Source organism: Protopterus annectens, chromosome 3.part1, assembly GCF_019279795.1.
Source record: "Protopterus annectens isolate FY-2018-M chromosome 3.part1, PAN1.0, whole genome shotgun sequence".
Classification (NCBI taxonomy): domain Eukaryota; kingdom Metazoa; phylum Chordata; order Ceratodontiformes; family Protopteridae; genus Protopterus; species Protopterus annectens.
This window is the reverse complement of record NC_056732.1, coordinates 1591396613-1591415266: the sequence shown is the minus strand read 5'-3', so window position 1 is coordinate 1591415266 and position 18654 is coordinate 1591396613. Positions and strand designations below refer to the sequence as shown.

At 39.2% G+C, this 18654-nt stretch overlaps 4 long non-coding RNA genes across 4 annotated transcripts in view; all 4 read left to right on the top strand.

Annotated features, from left to right (window-relative positions):
• LOC122798895 overlaps positions 1 to 1474 on the top strand; it is a 2814-nt gene extending 1340 nt beyond the window's left edge. Inside the window, exons 2-3 of the long non-coding RNA XR_006364333.1 lie at positions 503 to 667; positions 1417 to 1474. This is a non-coding gene — a long non-coding RNA (uncharacterized LOC122798895). The remainder of the gene's footprint in view (positions 1 to 502; positions 668 to 1416) is intronic.
• Positions 1475 to 3354: 1880 nt separating this feature from the next.
• Positions 3355 to 5171, top strand: LOC122798893. Its single transcript, XR_006364332.1, has 3 exons — positions 3355 to 3404; positions 4155 to 4319; positions 5070 to 5171. It is a non-coding gene; the product is annotated as an uncharacterized LOC122798893 (long non-coding RNA).
• A 6392-nt stretch (positions 5172 to 11563) lies between these two features.
• LOC122798892 lies at positions 11564 to 13381 on the top strand. The gene is made up of 3 exons (XR_006364331.1): positions 11564 to 11613; positions 12363 to 12527; positions 13278 to 13381. It is a non-coding gene; the product is annotated as an uncharacterized LOC122798892 (long non-coding RNA).
• A 4-nt stretch (positions 13382 to 13385) lies between these two features.
• LOC122798891 lies at positions 13386 to 16119 on the top strand. Its single transcript, XR_006364330.1, has 4 exons — positions 13386 to 13441; positions 14191 to 14355; positions 15106 to 15270; positions 16020 to 16119. It is a non-coding gene; the product is annotated as an uncharacterized LOC122798891 (long non-coding RNA).
• Positions 16120 to 18654: the final 2535 nt, after the last annotated feature.

The following is an 18654-nucleotide window of genomic DNA, read 5'->3' as shown; positions in this document are numbered from 1 at the left end:
TAAAGTAACAAACCTGAGAACAGGATTATCCCTATCCTGTTCCGTATCCCTCCCACTATTATTGACGTATACGAGGTTATTTAAAACCCGTTTCTTGGCGCCATTTTCCCATATACTGCTGTGTATCCTAGATCCAGTCGCTAGCTTGGGTATGTACTGACATTTCAACAGCATATTTTAAGAACTTGATATTAAGTTACATTATGATGTTGTAGACCGTTGTTGTAACTAATGCCTGACCAACATAGCTACAGCTACTTTGTGTTCAATCTCTAACCCATGTAGTAAAGAATACCTTGAACTGTTAGAAACATATAAAGTATTAAGCCCTGTTATAGTTCTGATTTTCACTATCCACGATAGTCGTTTTACATGCCAAACACTGTTTAGTACCTTTAATTGCATTTTAAAGAAATTGCTTTGGAACTAAGTACTGTATAACCTGACATTATCTTTAAGTATAGCAGCTACATTATTCCGTTTTTTCTGTTATCTCTCACAGGCGCTGCCCTCTGCGTATTTCCTTCCCCACCGTGGGACTCTAACTAAGTCAATTTTCCCGCCCTGAAAGCGGCAAGTACCTATTGTACTACTCACCAAGAAAATCTACGGGAATAGTTCTCAACATCTTCCAGTTAATTACAAGCAAAGTAACGCTCTGAATAAGGTACGCGACCTTAAGTTGCGTTTAAAGACCTTATAGTGAACTCAACCTCTTGCAGTCTAAACGCTAGCCCTGGCTATAGGATTACCGCAGTAAGCTAAAAGAACCCTGTAAAATAAACAACAGCCACATATTCATGTACCTGAAGCAACGCGTGCTAAGTAAGCACTGTTTTACCATTGCAAACTGTGTCAGTTATCTCTGTAAATCACAGGTTTGCCAGCAATTTACCTACCTGGTTTCACCTAGAAAGTAACAAACCTGAGAACAGGATTATCCCTATCCTGTTCCGTATCCCTCCCACTATTATTGACGTATACGAGGTTATTTAAAACCCGTTTCTTGGCGCCATTTTCCCATATACTGCTGTGTATCCTAGATCCAGTCGCTAGCTTGGGTATGTACTGACATTTCAACAGCATATTTTAAGAACTTGATATTAAGTTACATTATGATGTTGTAGACCGTTGTTGTAACTAATGCCTGACCAACATAGCTACAGCTACTTTGTGTTCAATCTCTAACCCATGTAGTAAAGAATACCTTGAACTGTTAGAAACATATAAAGTATTAAGCCCTGTTATAGTTCTGATTTTCACTATCCACGTATAGTGCGTTTTACATGCCAAACACTGTTTAGTACCTTTAATTGCATTTTAAAGAAATTGCTTTGGAACTAAGTACTGTATAACCTGACATTATCTTTAAGTATAGCAGCTACATTATTCCGTTTTTTCTGTTATCTCTCACAGGCGCTGCCCTCTGCGTATTTCCTTCCCCACCGTGGGACTCTAACTAAGTCAATTTTCCGCCCTGAAAGCGGCAAGTACCTATTGTACTACTCACCAAGAAAATCTACGGGAATAGTTCTCAACATCTTCCAGTTAATTACAAGCAAAGTAACGCTCTGAATAAGGTACGCGACCTTAAGTTGCGTTTAAAGACCTTATAGTGAACTCAACCTCTTGCAGTCTAAACGCTAGCCCTGGCTATAGGATTACCGGCAGTAAGCTAAAAGAACCCTGTAAAATAAACAACAGCCACATATTCATGTACCTGAAGCAACGCGTGCTAAGTAAGCACTGTTTTACCATTGCAAACTGTGTCAGTTATCTCTGTAAATCACAGGTTTGCCAGCAATTTACCTACCTGGTTTCACCTAGAAAGTAACAAACCTGAGAACAGGATTATCCCTATCCTGTTCCGTATCCCTCCCACTATTATTGACGATACGAGGTTATTTAAAACCCGTTTCTTGGCGCCATTTTCCCATATACTGCTGTGTATCCTAGATCCAGTCGCTAGCTTGGGTATGTACTGACATTTCAACAGCATATTTTAAGAACTTGATATTAAGTTACATTATGATGTTGTAGACCGTTGTTGTAACTAATGCCTGACCAACATAGCTACAGCTACTTTGTGTTCAATCTCTAACCCATGTAGTAAAGAATACCTTGAACTGTTAGAAACATATAAAGTATTAAGCCCTGTTATAGTTCTGATTTTCACTATCCACGTATAGTGCGTTTTACATGCCAAACACTGTTTAGTACCTTTAATTGCATTTTAAAGAAATTGCTTTGGAACTAAGTACTGTATAACCTGACATTATCTTTAAGTATAGCAGCTACATTATTCCGTTTTTTCTGTTATCTCTCACAGGCGCTGCCCTCTGCGTATTTCCTTCCCCACCGTGGGACTCTAACTAAGTCAATTTTCCCGCCCTGAAAGCGGCAAGTACCTATTGTACTACTCACCAAGAAAATCTACGGAATAGTTCTCAACATCTTCCAGTTAATTACAAGCAAAGTAACGCTCTGAATAAGGTACGCGACCTTAAGTTGCGTTTAAAGACCTTATAGTGAACTCAACCTCTTGCAGTCTAAACGCTAGCCCTGGCTATAGGATTACCGGCAGTAAGCTAAAAGAACCCTGTAAAATAAACAACAGCCACATATTCATGTACCTGAAGCAACGCATGCTAAGTAAGCACTGTTTTACCATTGCAAACTGTGTCAGTTATCTCTGTAAATCACAGGTTTGCCAGCAATTTACCTACCTGGTTTCACCTAGAAAGTAACAAACCTGAGAACAGGATTATCCCTATCCTGTTCCGTATCCCTCCCACTATTATTGACGTATACGAGGTTATTTAAAACCCGTTTCTTGGCCATTTTCCCATATACTGCTGTGTATCCTAGATCCAGTCGCTAGCTTGGGTATGTACTGACATTTCAACAGCATATTTTAAGAACTTGATATTAAGTTACATTATGATGTTGTAGACCGTTGTTGTAACTAATGCCTGACCAACATAGCTACAGCTACTTTGTGTTCAATCTCTAACCCATGTAGTAAAGAATACCTTGAACTGTTAGAAACATATAAAGTATTAAGCCCTGTTATAGTTCTGATTTTCACTATCCACGATAGTGCGTTTTACATGCCAAACACTGTTTAGTACCTTTAATTGCATTTTAAAGAAATTGCTTTGGAACTAAGTACTGTATAACCTGACATTATCTTTAAGTATAGCAGCTACATTATCCCGTTTTTATTTTATCTCTCACAGGCGCTGCCCTCTGCGTATTTCCTTCCCCACCGTGGGACTCTAACTAAGTCAATTTTCCCGCCCTGAAAGCGGCAAGTACCTATTGTACTACTCACCAAGAAAATCTACGCGAATAGTTCTCAACATCTTCCAGTTAATTACAAGCAAAGTAACGCTCTGAATAAGGTACGCGACCTTAAGTTGCGTTTAAAGACCTTATAGTGAACTCAACCTCTTGCAGTCTAAACGCTAGCCCTGGCTATAGGATTACCGGCAGTAAGCTAAAAGAACCCTGTAAAATAAACAACAGCCACATATTCATGTACCTGAAGCAACGCGTGCTAAGTAAGCACTGTTTTACCATTGCAAACTGTGTCAGTTATCTCTGTAAATCACAGGTTTGCCAGCAATTTACCTACCTGGTTTCACCTAGAAAGTAACAAACCTGAGAACAGGATTATCCCTATCCTGTTCCGTATCCCTCCCACTATTATTGACGTATACGAGGTTATTTAAAACCCGTTTCTTGGCGCCATTTTCCCATATACTGCTGTGTATCCTAGATCCAGTCGCTAGCTTGGGTATGTACTGACATTTCAACAGCATATTTTAAGAACTTGATATTAAGTTACATTATGATGTTGTAGACCGTTGTTGTAACTAATGCCTGACCAACATAGCTACAGCTACTTTGTGTTCAATCTCTAACCCATGTAGTAAAGAATACCTTGAACTGTTAGAAACATATAAAGTATTAAGCCCTGTTATAGTTCTGATTTTCACTATCCACGTATAGTGCGTTTTACATGCCAAACACTGTTTAGTACCTTTAATTGCATTTTAAAGAAATTGCTTTGGAACTAAGTACTGTATAACCTGACATTATCTTTAAGTATAGCAGCTACATTATTCCGTTTTTTCTGTTATCTCTCACAGGCGCTGCCCTCTGCGTATTTCCTTCCCCACCGTGGGACTCTAACTAAGTCAATTTTCCCGCCCTGAAAGCGGCAAGTACCTATTGTACTACTCACCAAGAAAATCTACGGGAATAGTTCTCAACATCTTCCAGTTAATTACAAGCAAAGTAACGCTCTGAATAAGGTACGCGACCTTAAGTTGCGTTTAAAGACCTTATAGTGAACTCAACCTCTTGCAGTCTAAACGCTAGCCCTGGCTATAGGATTACCGGCAGTAAGCTAAAAGAACCCTGTAAAATAAACAACAGCCACATATTCATGTACCTGAAGCAACGCGTGCTAAGTAAGCACTGTTTTACCATTGCAAACTGTGTCAGTTATCTCTGTAAATCACAGGTTTGCCAGCAATTTACCTACCTGGTTTCACCTAGAAAGTAACAAACCTGAGAACAGGATTATCCCTATCCTGTTCCGTATCCCTCCCACTATTATTGACGTATACGAGGTTATTTAAAACCCGTTTCTTGGCGCCATTTTCCCATATACTGCTGTGTATCCTAGATCCAGTCGCTAGCTTGGGTATGTACTGACATTTCAACAGCATATTTTAAGAACTTGATATTAAGTTACATTATGATGTTGTAGACCGTTGTTGTAACTAATGCCTGACCAACATAGCTACAGCTACTTTGTGTTCAATCTCTAACCCATGTAGTAAAGAATACCTTGAACTGTTAGAAACATATAAAGTATTAAGCCCTGTTATAGTTCTGATTTTCACTATCCACGTATAGTGCGTTTTACATGCCAAACACTGTTTAGTACCTTTAATTGCATTTTAAAGAAATTGCTTTGGAACTAAGTACTGTATAACCTGACATTATCTTTAAGTATAGCAGCTACATTATTCCGTTTTTTCTGTTATCTCTCACAGGCGCTGCCCTCTGCGTATTTCCTTCCCCACCGTGGGACTCTAACTAAGTCAATTTTCCCGCCCTGAAAGCGGCAAGTACCTATTGTACTACTCACCAAGAAAATCTACGGAATAGTTCTCAACATCTTCCAGTTAATTACAAGCAAAGTAACGCTCTGAATAAGGTACGCGACCTTAAGTTGCGTTTAAAGACCTTATAGTGAACTCAACCTCTTGCAGTCTAAACGCTAGCCCTGGCTATAGGATTACCGGCAGTAAGCTAAAAGAACCCTGTAAAATAAACAACAGCCACATATTCATGTACCTGAAGCAACGCGTGCTAAGTAAGCACTGTTTTACCATTGCAAACTGTGTCAGTTATCTCTGTAAATCACAGGTTTGCCAGCAATTTACCTACCTGGTTTCACCTAGAAAGTAACAAACCTGAGAACAGGATTATCCCTATCCTGTTCCGTATCCCTCCCACTATTATTGACGATACGAGGTTATTTAAAACCCGTTTCTTGGCGCCATTTTCCCATATACTGCTGTGTATCCTAGATCCAGTCGCTAGCTTGGGTATGTACTGACATTTCAACAGCATATTTTAAGAACTTGATATTAAGTTACATTATGATGTTGTAGACCGTTGTTGTAACTAATGCCTGACCAACATAGCTACAGCTACTTTGTGTTCAATCTCTAACCCATGTAGTAAAGAATACCTTGAACTGTTAGAAACATATAAAGTATTAAGCCCTGTTATAGTTCTGATTTTCACTATCCACGTATAGTGCGTTTTACATGCCAAACACTGTTTAGTACCTTTAATTGCATTTTAAAGAAATTGCTTTGGAACTAAGTACTGTATAACCTGACATTATCTTTAAGTATAGCAGCTACATTATTCCGTTTTTCTGTTATCTCTCACAGGCACTGCCCTCTGCGTATTTCTTTCCCTACTGTGGGACTCTAAGTCAATTTCCCGCCCTGAAAGCGGCAAGTACCTATTGTACTACTCACCAAGAAAATCTACGGGAATAGTTCTCAACATCTTCCAGTTAATTACAAGCAAAGTAACGCTCTGAATAAGGTACGCGACCTTAAGTTGCGTTTAAAGACCTTATAGTGAACTCAACCTCTTGCAGTCTAAACGCTAGCCCTGGCTATAGGATTACCGGCAGTAAGCTAAAAGAACCCTGTAAAATAAACAACAGCCACATATTCATGTACCTGAAGCAACGCGTGCTAAGTAAGCACTGTTTTACCATTGCAAACTGTGTCAGTTATCTCTGTAAATCACAGGTTTGCCAGCAATTTACCTACCTGGTTTCACCTAGAAAGTAACAAACCTGAGAACAGGATTATCCCTATCCTGTTCCGTATCCCTCCCACTATTATTGACGTATACGAGGTTATTTAAAACCCGTTTCTTGGCGCCATTTTCCCATATACTGCTGTGTATCCTAGATCCAGTCGCTAGCTTGGGTATGTACTGACATTTCAACAGCATATTTTAAGAACTTGATATTAAGTTACATTATGATGTTGTAGACCGTTGTTGTAACTAATGCCTGACCAACATAGCTACAGCTACTTTGTGTTCAATCTCTAACCCATGTAGTAAAGAATACCTTGAACTGTTAGAAACATATAAAGTATTAAGCCCTGTTATAGTTCTGATTTTCACTATCCACGATAGTGCGTTTTACATGCCAAACACTGTTTAGTACCTTTAATTGCATTTTAAAGAAATTGCTTTGGAACTAAGTACTGTATAACCTGACATTATCTTTAAGTATAGCAGCTACATTATTCCGTTTTTTCTGTTATCTCTCACAGGCGCTGCCCTCTGCGTATTTCCTTCCCCACCGTGGGACTCTAACTAAGTCAATTTCCCGCCCTGAAAGCGGCAAGTACCTATTGTACTACTCACCAAGAAAATCTACGCGAATAGTTCTCAACATCTTCCAGTTAATTACAAGCAAAGTAACGCTCTGAATAAGGTGGCGACCTTAAGTTGCGTTTAAAGACCTTATAGTGAACTCAACCTCTTGCAGTCTAAACGCTAGCCCTGGCTATAGGATTACCGGCAGTAAGCTAAAAGAACCCTGTAAAATAAACAACAGCCACATATTCATGTACCTGAAGCAACGCGTGCTAAGTAAGCACTGTTTTACCATTGCAAACTGTGTCAGTTATCTCTGTAAATCACAGGTTTGCCAGCAATTTACCTACCTGGTTTCACCTAGAAAGTAACAAACCTGAGAACAGGATTATCCCTATCCTGTTCCGTATCCCTCCCACTATTATTGACGATACGAGGTTATTTAAAACCCGTTTCTTGGCGCCATTTTCCCATATACTGCTGTGTATCCTAGATCCAGTCGCTAGCTTGGGTATGTACTGACATTTCAACAGCATATTTTAAGAACTTGATATTAAGTTACATTATGATGTTGTAGACCGTTGTTGTAACTAATGCCTGACCAACATAGCTACAGCTACTTTGTGTTCAATCTCTAACCCATGTAGTAAAGAATACCTTGAACTGTTAGAAACATATAAAGTATTAAGCCCTGTTATAGTTCTGATTTTCACTATCCACCGACTGTGCGTTTTACATGCCAAACACTGTTTAGTACCTTTAATTGCATTTTAAAGAAATTGCTTTGGAACTAAGTACTGTATAACCTGACATTATCTTTAAGTATAGCAGCTACATTATTCCGTTTTTTCTGTTATCTCTCACAGGCGCTGCCCTCTGCGTATTTCCTTCCCCACCGTGGGACTCTAACTAAGTCAATTTTCCCGCCCTGAAAGCGGCAAGTACCTATTGTACTACTCACCAAGAAAATCTACGGAATAGTTCTCAACATCTTCCAGTTAATTACAAGCAAAGTAACGCTCTGAATAAGGTACGCGACCTTAAGTTGCGTTTAAAGACCTTATAGTGAACTCAACCTCTTGCAGTCTAAACGCTAGCCCTGGCTATAGGATTACGGGCAGTAAGCTAAAAGAACCCTGTAAAATAAACAACAGCCACATATTCATGTACCTGAAGCAACGCGTGCTAAGTAAGCACTGTTTTACCATTGCAAACTGTGTCAGTTATCTCTGTAAATCACAGGTTTGCCAGCAATTTACCTACCTGGTTTCACCTAGAAAGTAACAAACCTGAGAACAGGATTATCCCTATCCTGTTCCGTATCCCTCCCACTATTATTGACGATACGAGGTTATTTAAAACCCGTTTCTTGGCGCCATTTTCCCATATACTGCTGTGTATCCTAGATCCAGTCGCTAGCTTGGGTATGTACTGACATTTCAACAGCATATTTTAAGAACTTGATATTAAGTTACATTATGATGTTGTAGACCGTTGTTGTAACTAATGCCTGACCAACATAGCTACAGCTACTTTGTGTTCAATCTCTAACCCATGTAGTAAAGAATACCTTGAACTGTTAGAAACATATAAAGTATTAAGCCCTGTTATAGTTCTGATTTTCACTATCCACGATAGTGCGTTTTACATGCCAAACACTGTTTAGTACCTTTAATTGCATTTTAAAGAAATTGCTTTGGAACTAAGTACTGTATAACCTGACATTATCTTTAAGTATAGCAGCTACATTATTCCGTTTTTTCTGTTATCTCTCACAGGCGCTGCCCTCTGCGTATTTCCTTCCCCACCGTGGGACTCTAACTAAGTCAATTTTCCCGCCCTGAAAGCGGCAAGTACCTATTGTACTACTCACCAAGAAAATCTACAGGAATAGTTCTCAACATCTTCCAGTTAATTACAAGCAAAGTAACGCTCTGAATAAGGTACGCGACCTTAAGTTGCGTTTAAAGACCTTATAGTGAACTCAACCTCTTGCAGTCTAAACGCTAGCCCTGGCTATAGGATTACCGGCAGTAAGCTAAAAGAACCCTGTAAAATAAACAACAGCCACATATTCATGTACCTGAAGCAACGCGTGCTAAGTAAGCACTGTTTTACCATTGCAAACTGTGTCAGTTATCTCTGTAAATCACAGGTTTGCCAGCAATTTACCTACCTGGTTTCACCTAGAAAGTAACAAACCTGAGAACAGGATTATCCCTATCCTGTTCCGTATCCCTCCCACTATTATTGACGTATACGAGGTTATTTAAAACCCGTTTCTTGGCGCCATTTTCCCATATACTGCTGTGTATCCTAGATCCAGTCGCTAGCTTGGGTATGTACTGACATTTCAACAGCATATTTTAAGAACTTGATATTAAGTTACATTATGATGTTGTAGACCGTTGTTGTAACTAATGCCTGACCAACATAGCTACAGCTACTTTGTGTTCAATCTCTAACCCATGTAGTAAAGAATACCTTGAACTGTTAGAAACATATAAAGTATTAAGCCCTGTTATAGTTCTGATTTTCACTATCCACGATAGTGCGTTTTACATGCCAAACACTGTTTAGTACCTTTAATTGCATTTTAAAGAAATTGCTTTGGAACTAAGTACTGTATAACCTGACATTATCTTTAAGTATAGCAGCTACATTATTCCGTTTTTTCTGTTATCTCTCACAGGCGCTGCCCTCTGCGTATTTCCTTCCCCACCGTGGGACTCTAACTAAGTCAATTTCCCGCCCTGAAAGCGGCAAGTACCTATTGTACTACTCACCAAGAAAATCTACGGAATAGTTCTCAACATCTTCCAGTTAATTACAAGCAAAGTAACGCTCTGAATAAGGTACGACCTTAAGTTGCGTTTAAAGACCTTATAGTGAACTCAACCTCTTGCGGTCTAAACGCTGGCCCGGGCTATGGGATACCCGGCAGTAAGCTAAAAGAACCCTGTAAAATAAACAACAGCCACATATTCATGTACCTGAAGCAACGCGTGCTAAGTAAGCACTGTTTTACCATTGCAAACTGTGTCAGTTATCTCTGTAAATCACAGGTTTGCCAGCAATTTACCTACCTGGTTTCACCTAGAAAGTAACAAACCTGAGAACAGGATTATCCCTATCCTGTTCCGTATCCCTCCCACTATTATTGACGATACGAGGTTATTTAAAACCCGTTTCTTGGCGCCATTTTCCCATATACTGCTGTGTATCCTAGATCCAGTCGCTAGCTTGGGTATGTACTGACATTTCAACAGCATATTTTAAGAACTTGATATTAAGTTACATTATGATGTTGTAGACCGTTGTTGTAACTAATGCCTGACCAACATAGCTACAGCTACTTTGTGTTCAATCTCTAACCCATGTAGTAAAGAATACCTTGAACTGTTAGAAACATATAAAGTATTAAGCCCTGTTATAGTTCTGATTTTCACTATCCACGATAGTCGTTTTACATGCCAAACACTGTTTAGTACCTTTAATTGCATTTTAAAGAAATTGCTTTGGAACTAAGTACTGTATAACCTGACATTATCTTTAAGTATAGCAGCTACATTATCCCGTTTTTATTTTATCTCTCACAGGCGCTGCCCTCTGCGTATTTCCTTCCCCACCGTGGGACTCTAACTAAGTCAATTTTCCCGCCCTGAAAGCGGCAAGTACCTATTGTACTACTCACCAAGAAAATCTACGCGAATAGTTCTCAACATCTTCCAGTTAATTACAAGCAAAGTAACGCTCTGAATAAGGTACGCGACCTTAAGTTGCGTTTAAAGACCTTATAGTGAACTCAACCTCTTGCAGTCTAAACGCTAGCCCTGGCTATAGGATTACCGGCAGTAAGCTAAAAGAACCCTGTAAAATAAACAACAGCCACATATTCATGTACCTGAAGCAACGCGTGCTAAGTAAGCACTGTTTTACCATTGCAAACTGTGTCAGTTATCTCTGTAAATCACAGGTTTGCCAGCAATTTACCTACCTGGTTTCACCTAGAAAGTAACAAACCTGAGAACAGGATTATCCCTATCCTGTTCCGTATCCCTCCCACTATTATTGACGATACGAGGTTATTTAAAACCCGTTTCTTGGCGCCATTTTCCCATATACTGCTGTGTATCCTAGATCCAGTCGCTAGCTTGGGTATGTACTGACATTTCAACAGCATATTTTAAGAACTTGATATTAAGTTACATTATGATGTTGTAGACCGTTGTTGTAACTAATGCCTGACCAACATAGCTACAGCTACTTTGTGTTCAATCTCTAACCCATGTAGTAAAGAATACCTTGAACTGTTAGAAACATATAAAGTATTAAGCCCTGTTATAGTTCTGATTTTCACTATCCACGTATAGTGCGTTTTACATGCCAAACACTGTTTAGTACCTTTAATTGCATTTTAAAGAAATTGCTTTGGAACTAAGTACTGTATAACCTGACATTATCTTTAAGTATAGCAGCTACATTATTCCGTTTTTCTGTTATCTCTCACAGGCGCTGCCCTCTGCGTATTTCCTTCCCCACCGTGGGACTCTAACTAAGTCAATTTTCCCGCCCTGAAAGCGGCAAGTACCTATTGTACTACTCACCAAGAAAATCTACGCGAATAGTTCTCAACATCTTCCAGTTAATTACAAGCAAAGTAACGCTCTGAATAAGGTACGCGACCTTAAGTTGCGTTTAAAGACCTTATAGTGAACTCAACCTCTTGCAGTCTAAACGCTAGCCCTGGCTATAGGATTACCGGCAGTAAGCTAAAAGAACCCTGTAAAATAAACAACAGCCACATATTCATGTACCTGAAGCAACGCGTGCTAAGTAAGCACTGTTTTACCATTGCAAACTGTGTCAGTTATCTCTGTAAATCACAGGTTTGCCAGCAATTTACCTACCTGGTTTCACCTAGAAAGTAACAAACCTGAGAACAGGATTATCCCTATCCTGTTCCGTATCCCTCCCACTATTATTGACGTATACGAGGTTATTTAAAACCCGTTTCTTGGCGCCATTTTCCCATATACTGCTGTGTATCCTAGATCCAGTCGCTAGCTTGGGTATGTACTGACATTTCAACAGCATATTTTAAGAACTTGATATTAAGTTACATTATGATGTTGTAGACCGTTGTTGTAACTAATGCCTGACCAACATAGCTACAGCTACTTTGTGTTCAATCTCTAACCCATGTAGTAAAGAATACCTTGAACTGTTAGAAACATATAAAGTATTAAGCCCTGTTATAGTTCTGATTTTCACTATCCACGATAGTGCGTTTTACATGCCAAACACTGTTTAGTACCTTTAATTGCATTTTAAAGAAATTGCTTTGGAACTAAGTACTGTATAACCTGACATTATCTTTAAGTATAGCAGCTACATTATTCCGTTTTTTCTGTTATCTCTCACAGGCGCTGCCCTCTGCGTATTTCCTTCCCCACCGTGGGACTCTAACTAAGTCAATTTTCCCGCCCTGAAAGCGGCAAGTACCTATTGTACTACTCACCAAGAAAATCTACGGGAATAGTTCTCAACATCTTCCAGTTAATTACAAGCAAAGTAACGCTCTGAATAAGGTACGCGACCTTAAGTTGCGTTTAAAGACCTTATAGTGAACTCAACCTCTTGCAGTCTAAACGCTAGCCCTGGCTATAGGATTACCGGCAGTAAGCTAAAAGAACCCTGTAAAATAAACAACAGCCACATATTCATGTACCTGAAGCAACGCGTGCTAAGTAAGCACTGTTTTACCATTGCAAACTGTGTCAGTTATCTCTGTAAATCACAGGTTTGCCAGCAATTTACCTACCTGGTTTCACCTAGAAAGTAACAAACCTGAGAACAGGATTATCCCTATCCTGTTCCGTATCCCTCCCACTATTATTGACCGACACGAGGTTATTTAAAACCCGTTTCTTGGCGCCATTTTCCCATATACTGCTGTGTATCCTAGATCCAGTCGCTAGCTTGGGTATGTACTGACATTTCAACAGCATATTTTAAGAACTTGATATTAAGTTACATTATGATGTTGTAGACCGTTGTTGTAACTAATGCCTGACCAACATAGCTACAGCTACTTTGTGTTCAATCTCTAACCCATGTAGTAAAGAATACCTTGAACTGTTAGAAACATATAAAGTATTAAGCCCTGTTATAGTTCTGATTTTCACTATCCACGTATAGTGCGTTTTACATGCCAAACACTGTTTAGTACCTTTAATTGCATTTTAAAGAAATTGCTTTGGAACTAAGTACTGTATAACCTGACATTATCTTTAAGTATAGCAGCTACATTATTCCGTTTTTTCTGTTATCTCTCACAGGCGCTGCCCTCTGCGTATTTCCTTCCCCACCGTGGGACTCTAACTAAGTCAATTTTCCCGCCCTGAAAGCGGCAAGTACCTATTGTACTACTCACCAAGAAAATCTACGGAATAGTTCTCAACATCTTCCAGTTAATTACAAGCAAAGTAACGCTCTGAATAAGGTACGCGACCTTAAGTTGCGTTTAAAGACCTTATAGTGAACTCAACCTCTTGCAGTCTAAACGCTAGCCCTGGCTATAGGATTACCGACAGTAAGCTAAAAGAACCCTGTAAAATAAACAACAGCCACATATTCATGTACCTGAAGCAACGCGTGCTAAGTAAGCACTGTTTTACCATTGCAAACTGTGTCAGTTATCTCTGTAAATCACAGGTTTGCCAGCAATTTACCTACCTGGTTTCACCTAGAAAGTAACAAACCTGAGAACAGGATTATCCCTATCCTGTTCCGTATCCCTCCCACTATTATTGACGTATACGAGGTTATTTAAAACCCGTTTCTTGGCGCCATTTTCCCATATACTGCTGTGTATCCTAGATCCAGTCGCTAGCTTGGGTATGTACTGACATTTCAACAGCATATTTTAAGAACTTGATATTAAGTTACATTATGATGTTGTAGACCGTTGTTGTAACTAATGCCTGACCAACATAGCTACAGCTACTTTGTGTTCAATCTCTAACCCATGTAGTAAAGAATACCTTGAACTGTTAGAAACATATAAAGTATTAAGCCCTGTTATAGTTCTGATTTTCACTATCCACGATAGTGCGTTTTACATGCCAAACACTGTTTAGTACCTTTAATTGCATTTTAAAGAAATTGCTTTGGAACTAAGTACTGTATAACCTGACATTATCTTTAAGTATAGCAGCTACATTATTCCGTTTTTTCTGTTATCTCTCACAGGCGCTGCCCTCTGCGTATTTCCTTCCCCACCGTGGGACTCTAACTAAGTCAATTTTCCCGCCCTGAAAGCGGCAAGTACCTATTGTACTACTCACCAAGAAAATCTACGGGAATAGTTCTCAACATCTTCCAGTTAATTACAAGCAAAGTAACGCTCTGAATAAGGTACGCGACCTTAAGTTGCGTTTAAAGACCTTATAGTGAACTCAACCTCTTGCAGTCTAAACGCTAGCCCTGGCTATAGGATTACCAGCAGTAAGCTAAAAGAACCCTGTAAAATAAACAACAGCCACATATTCATGTACCTGAAGCAACGCGTGCTAAGTAAGCACTGTTTTACCATTGCAAACTGTGTCAGTTATCTCTGTAAATCACAGGTTTGCCAGCAATTTACCTACCTGGTTTCACCTAGAAAGTAACAAACCTGAGAACAGGATTATCCCTATCCTGTTCCGTATCCCTCCCACTATTATTGACGTATACGAGGTTATTTAAAACCCGTTTCTTGGCGCCATTTTCCCATATACTGCTGTGTATCCTAGATCCAGTCGCTAGCTTGGGTATGTACTGACATTTCAACAGCATATTTTAAGAACTTGATATTAAGTTACATTATGATGTTGTAGACCGTTGTTGTAACTAATGCCTGACCAACATAGCTACAGCTACTTTGTGTTCAATCTCTAACCCATGTAGTAAAGAATACCTTGAACTGTTAGAAACATATAAAGTATTAAGCCCTGTTATAGTTCTGATTTTCACTATCCACGTATAGTGCGTTTTACATGCCAAACACTGTTTAGTACCTTTAATTGCATTTTAAAGAAATTGCTTTGGAACTAAGTACTGTATAACCTGACATTATCTTTAAGTATAGCAGCTACATTATTCCGTTTTTTCTGTTATCTCTCACAGGCGCTGCCCTCTGCGTATTTCCTTCCCCACCGTGGGACTCTAACTAAGTCAATTTTCCCGCCCTGAAAGCGGCAAGTACCTATTGTACTACTCACCAAGAAAATCTACGGGAATAGTTCTCAACATCTTCCAGTTAATTACAAGCAAAGTAACGCTCTGAATAAGGTACGCGACCTTAAGTTGCGTTTAAAGACCTTATAGTGAACTCAACCTCTTGCAGTCTAAACGCTAGCCCTGGCTATAGGATTACCGGCAGTAAGCTAAAAGAACCCTGTAAAATAAACAACAGCCACATATTCATGTACCTGAAGCAAAGTGCATTAAGTAAGCACTGTTTTACCATTGCAAACTGTGTCAGTTATCTCTGTAAATCACAGGTTTGCCAGCAATTTACCTACCTGGTTTCACCTAGAAAGTAACAAACCTGAGAACAGGATTATCCCTATCCTGTTCCGTATCCCTCCCACTATTATTGACGTATACGAGGTTATTTAAAACCCGTTTCTTGGCGCCATTTTCCCATATACTGCTGTGTATCCTAGATCCAGTCGCTAGCTTGGGTATGTACTGACATTTCAACAGCATATTTTAAGAACTTGATATTAAGTTACATTATGATGTTGTAGACCGTTGTTGTAACTAATGCCTGACCAACATAGCTACAGCTACTTTGTGTTCAATCTCTAACCCATGTAGTAAAGAATACCTTGAACTGTTAGAAACATATAAAGTATTAAGCCCTGTTATAGTTCTGATTTTCACTATCCACGATAGTGCGTTTTACATGCCAAACACTGTTTAGTACCTTTAATTGCATTTTAAAGAAATTGCTTTGGAACTAAGTACTGTATAACCTGACATTATCTTTAAGTATAGCAGCTACATTATTCCGTTTTTTCTGTTATCTCTCACAGGCGCTGCCCTCTGCGTATTTCCTTCCCCACCGTGGGACTCTAACTAAGTCAATTTTCCCGCCCTGAAAGCGGCAAGTACCTATTGTACTACTCACCAAGAAAATCTACGCGAATAGTTCTCAACATCTTCCAGTTAATTACAAGCAAAGTAACGCTCTGAATAAGGTACGCGACCTTAAGTTGCGTTTAAAGACCTTATAGTGAACTCAACCTCTTGCAGTCTAAACGCTAGCCCTGGCTATAGGATTACCGGCAGTAAGCTAAAAGAACCCTGTAAAATAAACAACAGCCACATATTCATGTACCTGAAGCAACGCTTGCTAAGTAAGCACTGTTTTACCATTGCAAACTGTGTCAGTTATCTCTGTAAATCACAGGTTTGCCAGCAATTTACCTACCTGGTTTCACCTAGAAAGTAACAAACCTGAGAACAGGATTATCCCTATCCTGTTCCGTATCCCTCCCACTATTATTGACGTATACGAGGTTATTTAAAACCCGTTTCTTGGCGCCATTTTCCCATATACTGCTGTGTATCCTAGATCCAGTCGCTAGCTTGGGTATGTACTGACATTTCAACAGCATATTTTAAGAACTTGATATTAAGTTACATTATGATGTTGTAGACCGTTGTTGTAACTAATGCCTGACCAACATAGCTACAGCTACTTTGTGTTCAATCTCTAACCCATGTAGTAAAGAATACCTTGAACTGTTAGAAACATATAAAGTATTAAGCCCTGTTATAGTTCTGATTTTCACTATCCACGTATAGTGCGTTTTACATGCCAAACACTGTTTAGTACCTTTAATTGCATTTTAAAGAAATTGCTTTGGAACTAAGTACTGTATAACCTGACATTATCTTTAAGTATAGCAGCTACATTATTCCGTTTTTTTCTGTTATCTCTCACAGGCGCTGCCCTCTGCGTATTTCCTTCCCCACCGTGGGACTCTAACTAAGTCAATTTTCCCGCCCTGAAAGCGGCAAGTACCTATTGTACTACTCACCAAGAAAATCTACGCGAATAGTTCTCAACATCTTCCAGTTAATTACAAGCAAAGTAACGCTCTGAATAAGGTACGACCTTAAGTTGCGTTTAAAGACCTTATAGTGAACTCAACCTCTTGCAGTCTAAACGCTAGCCCTGGCTATAGGATTACCGGCAGTAAGCTAAAAGAACCCTGTAAAATAAACAACAGCCACATATTCATGTACCTGAAGCAAAGTGCTAAGTAAGCACTGTTTTACCATTGCAAACTGTGTCAGTTATCTCTGTAAATCACAGGTTTGCCAGCAATTTACCTACCTGGTTTCACCTAGAAAGTAACAAACCTGAGAACAGGATTATCCCTATCCTGTTCCGTATCCCTCCCACTATTATTGACGTATACGAGGTTATTTAAAACCCGTTTCTTGGCGCCATTTTCCCATATACTGCTGTGTATCCTAGATCCAGTCGCTAGCTTGGGTATGTACTGACATTTCAACAGCATATTTTAAGAACTTGATATTAAGTTACATTATGATGTTGTAGACCGTTGTTGTAACTAATGCCTGACCAACATAGCTACAGCTACTTTGTGTTCAATCTCTAACCCATGTAGTAAAGAATACCTTGAACTGTTAGAAACATATAAAGTATTAAGCCCTGTTATAGTTCTGATTTTCACTATCCACGTATAGTGCGTTTTACATGCCAAACACTGTTTAGTACCTTTAATTGCATTTTAAAGAAATTGCTTTGGAACTAAGTACTGTATAACCTGACATTATCTTTAAGTATAGCAGCTACATTATTCCGTTTTTTTCTGTTATCTCTCACAGGCGCTGCCCTCTGCGTATTTCCTTCCCCACCGTGGGACTCTAACTAAGTCAATTTTCCCGCCCTGAAAGCGGCAAGTACCTATTGTACTACTCACCAAGAAAATCTACGCGAATAGTTCTCAACATCTTCCAGTTAATTACAAGCAAAGTAACGCTCTGAATAAGGTACGCGACCTTAAGTTGCGTTTAAAGACCTTATAGTGAACTCAACCTCTTGCAGTCTAAACGCTAGCCCTGGCTATAGGATTACCGGCAGTAAGCTAAAAGAACCCTGTAAAATAAACAACAGCCACATATTCATGTACCTGAAGCAACGCGTGCTAAGTAAGCACTGTTTTACCATTGCAAACTGTGTCAGTTATCTCTGTAAATCACAGGTTTGCCAGCAATTTACCTACCTGGTTTCACCTAGAAAGTAACAAACCTGAGAACAGGATTATCCCTATCCTGTTCCGTATCCCTCCCACTATTATTGACGTATACGAGGTTATTTAAAACCCGTTTCTTGGCGCCATTTTCCCATATACTGCTGTGTATCCTAGATCCAGTCGCTAGCTTGGGTATGTACTGACATTTCAACAGCATATTTTAAGAACTTGATATTAAGTTACATTATGATGTTGTAGACCGTTGTTGTAACTAATGCCTGACCAACATAGCTACAGCTACTTTGTGTTCAATCTCTAACCCATGTAGTAAAGAATACCTTGAACTGTTAGAAAACTTTCTCAATAACGTTTAGCTCTTTTGTCATTCACATTTAAAACTTAATTTAAACTTGAATTACTTTATAATTCGATCTTTCAG